At 46.5% G+C, this 5,725-nt stretch overlaps 1 pseudogene; it reads left to right on the forward strand.

The window, feature by feature from the left end:
- Positions 1-2,226: 2,226 nt before the first annotated feature.
- LOC142890726 (leucine-rich repeat and coiled-coil domain-containing protein 1 pseudogene) lies at positions 2,227-4,938 on the forward strand (annotated as a pseudogene).
- The last annotated feature ends 787 nt before the right edge of the window (positions 4,939-5,725 follow it).

Below are 5,725 nucleotides of genomic sequence, written 5' to 3' on the forward strand. Positions count from 1 at the left end.
TTCACTATGGTGGATAACGACAAGCAACCAGGTGATGTAAACTGTGATGACATTGGACCAGATGACAGCGTTTCTAATGCCCCAAAATCAAAGGCTACGTCATGGTCAGGTTCATCCGGAACATCATCGCATATTCGTATTCGTGCCAAAAGAGCAGCCATCATGGAGAGAGTTGCGGCCTTGGATAAAAAACACGAGCTTGAAGCGCAACAGGAGCTATTGAAGAGGAGACAGGAACAATTGGAGCTGGAAACTGAACTCGCCGCAGCAAATGCAAAAATCAGTGTGTTGGAGTCTATGCAAGCCAGAGACAGCTCCAAAAAATCTCTTCAATCTGATGGAATGAGCTCGTACTACAGAAAGGGCGCTGCTCAAAGTCCACACGAGGAAGTTTCCACTGAAAAGGTACAACATCCACAAGTGGTGAGACCAAAAACTAGAGAAACCTCTGTCAAAGGTTATGACCTGCCGCACACAGTGGAACAAAGCATGCAAAGTCACGTGAGCGCTCAGCAGCATGACCACAAATCAACCACCATGCAGAGGTTCAACTCTGCACCAAGGCAAGAGCATACCAGCGTTGACAAGTTAGCGGAAATAATGGAAAAGCAAAACAAAATTACAGAAGCTCTGGTAAAGCAGCACAATATGTCATCATTACCTTCACTTTCCATACCAGTTTTCAAAGGCGAACCATTGGACTATCTGTTTTTCATCAGAGCGTTTGAATATGGAATTGAGAAGAGAACGGACAACAGCAGGGACAGACTTCACTTTTTGGAGCAGTTTACAGCCGGCCAGCCACAGGAGCTTGTGCGCAGCTGCCAGTATATGCCAGCAGACAGAGGATATCTGGAGGCAAAAAGACTGCTGAAAAAACATTTTGGAGATGACTACACAATTGCCACAGCTTACCTGGATAAGGCAATCTGTTGGCCATCTATAAAAGTGGAGGATGCTGAATCTTTGAAGAGCTTCTCATTGTTTTTAAACAGCTGCCTCAACGCAATGAACACGGTGGATTATCTGGAGGAACTGGATCATCCAACGAATATGAAAGCCATCATTTCCAAGCTTCCTTATAAATTGAAAGAAAAATGGAGGTTCAAAGCTTGTGACCTGCAAGAGCAGAGTGGAAGAAGAGCCAGGTTTGCAGAGTTGGTGAATTTTGTGGATAATCAAGCTAAAGTCTTATCCCACCCAGTATTCGGCAGCTTAAAAGACGTTGCACCAATTTTAAAAGGAAACTTCCAGGTACCACAGCTGCCAAAAGGCAGCATGGTGAGAAGGAGCAAGAGTGGTTTAGTTACCAGCGTGTCCCCATTGACAAGACCAGCAGGGGGCAGTGTTTCCCATGTCCAATCTATTAAAGATAATAGAAAGCCTTGTTTATTTTGCAGTGGCGCTCATACGCTTGATACCTGCTCTCAATTTAACAGGAAAGCTCACAATGAAAAACTGGATTTTTTGAAAAGGAAAGGAGTGTGCTTTGGATGTTTGGAGTCAGGGCACATGAGCAAAGGATGCTCACAAAGGCTGACATGTCAAGTTTGTTCTCTCAAGCACCCTACTGTTTTGCACATCACCAATAAAGGAGGAGCCAAAACTTATAAAGACCAAGAAAAGTCTGTCACAAGTGGTCTAGTTGAAGTTGACAAAGAAACTGGATCAAGTGATAACAACACTGGAGAAGTGGAACCGGTCTTAGCTATAGTGCCTGTAAAGGTAAGAAACAAGAAAAACAACAAAACAGTCACCACATATGCCTTTTTAGATCCAGGCAGCACTGATTGTTTTTGCAGCAAGGCACTTCTCCAGCAGCTTCAACTCACTGGAAGGACCACAGATATACTTTTACGAACAATGGTTCAAGTTCAAGTTGTCAAGACAGCATCTGTATGTGATCTAGAGATGTGCAGTGTCGACAGTAACGATTACTTTGATCTTCCGACTACATACATGCAAGATGAAATCCCTGTTAAGAAGGAAAATATTCCCACGCATGAGGATCTGAAGCAATGGCCATATCTAAAGGAGGTAAAACTCAATCCAATCAATTCTGATATCGGCTTGCTTATCGGCAGCAACGTTCCAATGGCACTGGAACCTTGGAAGGTAATTAACAGCAGGCAAAATGGACCTTATGCCATTAAGACAGCCTTAGGATGGACTGTAAATGGTCCCTTTCGAAAAACAAGTGTCTCCAAAAATGGTAAACGGGTTGTCATGGCTCACAGGATCTCTGTTGTCAAGCTGGAGAACTTGATACGACAGCAAATCAAGCAAGACTTCCCGGAGCGTGAGAAAGAAGAGCGTCTTGAAATGTCGCAGGAGGATAAATTGTTCATGGAAAGTGTTTCTGCATCCATCAAAATGGTAGATGGACATTACAGCATTGCTTTGCCATTAAAGAAAAGGGACACACAATTTCCAAACAATCGTTGTGTAGCTGAAACAGTGGACTCTGTCAATGAAGAACGCATCAAAAAACTGGAGGAACAAGTTTACCAGCTCATCAAGTTGACCCCTGCTGATAAAACAACCAGTAGCTCCTCTGCTGTCGTGACACAACAAATCTTCAAGAGGGACACGGATCACACGTCAGAGAGCGAGTGTGACAGTGGGAAGGAAAACCGGAGGCGGTCCAGGATCCCCAGACATCGCAACAGCCTTACGAAGAAGGGGCCTGCCAAGGAGATCAGAAGCAGGAAATCAGACAGTGATCCACAGTGTCGCATCGAGACGAGTTCAGAGGCCACAGTGAGAACCCGGAAAAAAGTAAACATTGCACGCGGCGCGAAAGCAGTCGAGCCAGTGAGAAAGTTCCTGCAAAGAGCCATTGGAGCCTCTGTTGACGTGACAAGTAAACCCAAAGATGAGGCAGAAACCTACAGGACTATCTTGGAAGAGCGTGACCAGGAGCGAGAGCGACGCTGGAAGGCAGAGCAGGCCGTTAGGAAGCTCACAGATGAACTCAAGTGCTGGCAGACCAAGGCCGGCGAAGAAAAAGATCTTCAGAGTTTGGCCCTTCACACCACCGACAGATTGAAAGAACTGTTGCTGAGGGAGCGGTCAGGGCGCTGTGAACTGAAAAATCGTGTTGAGGAGCTGGAGGCGAGGTGTCGATCCCTCACCCAGCAGGTGGAGCAAGCCCGCACCAGCGAAGAGCAACACAAGGCTGCATTGCACAGGCTGGAGGAAAACATCTCCCAGGGGGAGTCACTGAGGGCGCAACAGCAAGCCGAGGAGGAGAAGCGACAGCGGGAGCTGGGGAACAAAGCAGCAGTTCTGAGGAGAGAGCTGGACATCCAGAGAGCAGCGGTGCGCCAGCAGAAAGACAAACTTCAAAAGCTGCACGAGCTCTTGGTTTCCAGGGAACAGGAGCACAGGAAACAACTGGACTTGCGGCTGCAGCCTGATGGGTCAGATTTCCGCCAAGCAGTTGCCAAAGAAGTTGCATTCATGGAGCAGAAACACGGCCAAAGGGAGTCTGAGCTGCAGGAGAAACTGGCAGAGGGCAAGAAACAGTACGCTGCCCTGGAGGACGAGTTCCGCATGGCGCTCACCATTGAGGCTGCTCGCTTCTCTGAGGTCAAAGACGTTTGTGACCAGATGACCGAGGAGCTTGTGGGTCACAAGGCGGCATTTACTCAGTTCCAGGAGAAGGAGAAGAAATCTGCCTCTCTGGTGCAGCAGCTGACAGCAATGGTCAAAGAACAGAACAGCCGCATCTCTCAGTTGAACAAAGCCAAAAATGACACTGTGACAGATCTGAAGGGCCGCTTCCGTTCCTTGGAAGAAGAATTGCAGCAGGACAGACGTGCGAGTCTGCAGCTGGAGCTGCTGAAGAAAGAGAAGGCACAACTGATGTCTCAGCTCACAGCCCACAAGTCTGTGATAGACGGCCTCAGGGCAGAGAGGAAGATCTGGGGCCAGGAACTCGCTCATCAAGGAGTGTCCTTGGCTCAGGATCGAGGACGTTTGGAAGCCAGGATAGAGGTGTTGGGTGCTGAGCTGGAGAGTCGGAAGAAGCAGAGTGAGAGGGACGGCAATGCCCTCAAAATTAAAGCCAAAATAGTCGATGACCAGACTGAATCCATCCGCAAACTTAAAGAGGCCTTGCAGGAGCGTGACGACCAGCTACGGAGGATGCGTGAAGAGGCAACGCAGGCCCAGAAGAGGTTCCAGCAGCAGCGGGAGGTGGCCCGCGCTCAGCAGGCAGAAGCCAGAGAGCAGTTGGAGCACTTGAGCCTCCACAAGGAGGAGCTCAAACAGCAGCTGGTGGACAAGGATGTCGAGTTGGAAGAGGCCAAAAGAGTTCACGGTGAGACAATCAAGAAGTGGCAGGAGAAGACAGACTTCTTGACTCAACTGGAGAGCCAGGTGAAGCGCATGAAGGAGAAGTTTGAAGCCAAGGAACTTGTGTTGCTGGAAGAAAGGAATAAAGCAACCGATGCACAAAGGGCTGCAGTAGCGAAGTTGCACAATACTGGACGACTGTTACAGCAAAAGGAGGTGGCGTCAAGTTCAGTACATGGCAGATGTAGTTCGAAGAAGATGGATAAAAGAATATCTGCCAGAACTGCAACAAAGACAAAAATGGACAAGGAAGACACGAAACTTCAAAAAAGGAGACATCGTTTTAATTGTGGACGAAATGGCACCAAGAGGATCATGGCTTATGGGCCAAGTGACTCAACCCGTGCCTGATTCCAAGGGAGCCGTAAGACAAGTACAAGTTCGGACCAAGACCAGCACTCTTTGCCGGCCTATCACCAAACTCGTGCTTCTTCTGGAGGCATCAGACAGAGACTAACGCATATACATGCCAAACACACACTCACACCCGTCCCCGCACAAATTCACGCACACACACTTCCCTTTCCCACCACACACACCTACAAGCAGCACCTGAAGATTCACTCACACATATGCACACATCTTGGACTCATCAACTGTTGCAGATCTTCAAAAGAGACTGAAAAGTTTGCAATATTGTGAAAAAAAAAGGAGAAAAAAGAGAGAAAAAAAAAGACGATAATATTGTACAAGATGTGAAAGAACTTTGGCTCCTCTGTTTTGTTTTGATAATTGACATTTGTTTCCTGCATGCCAATTAGGGGCCGGAATGTTGGAGCCAAAATAGTTATTTTCTTTCCTTATTTCTGATTTATTGGTACTGTGGCTTAATGTGTTAATTATGGACACAAAAGTAATTGTTTTATTTATTTAGTATTTTCTTAGTATTGGTTGCGCTAAGGACCACGCCCCCACATCACCATAGGCAGGTGACTGCAGCACCTGCACTATATTAGGGTGGTTAACGGGGCCGGCAGGTCTCTTGAGTTGAATGCAGCCAAACAGTTTTAGACCGCTTTTCAAGCACTCTTTGGATTTCTCATTTTTTGACGATTGTTGGATTACTTTGTCGATCTGTGAGTTTGCAAACAACCTGTGCCGCATTGTCCGCTGTCGCGGTAAGACCGTTTTTGTTTTTTGTTTTTGGATTACAAATAAACAATCTGAACAGTGGATCGCCGCATCCTCCAGAATTATTGTTTATCACAAGCACGCTTGGGCGCGTCGAACTGAAACTCAACAATTCATCAAGAGCAAAGCCCGACATTTCACAGGGAAATAGTCGCGCTTTTAATATATATATATATATATATATATATATATATATATATATATATATATATATATATATATATATATATATATA

Source organism: Nelusetta ayraudi, unplaced genomic scaffold (genome assembly GCF_046127955.1).
Source record: "Nelusetta ayraudi isolate G7.1 ecotype Tasmania unplaced genomic scaffold, CSIRO-AGI_Nayr_v1 ptg000003l, whole genome shotgun sequence".
Classification (NCBI taxonomy): Eukaryota; Metazoa; Chordata; class Actinopteri; order Tetraodontiformes; family Monacanthidae; genus Nelusetta; species Nelusetta ayraudi.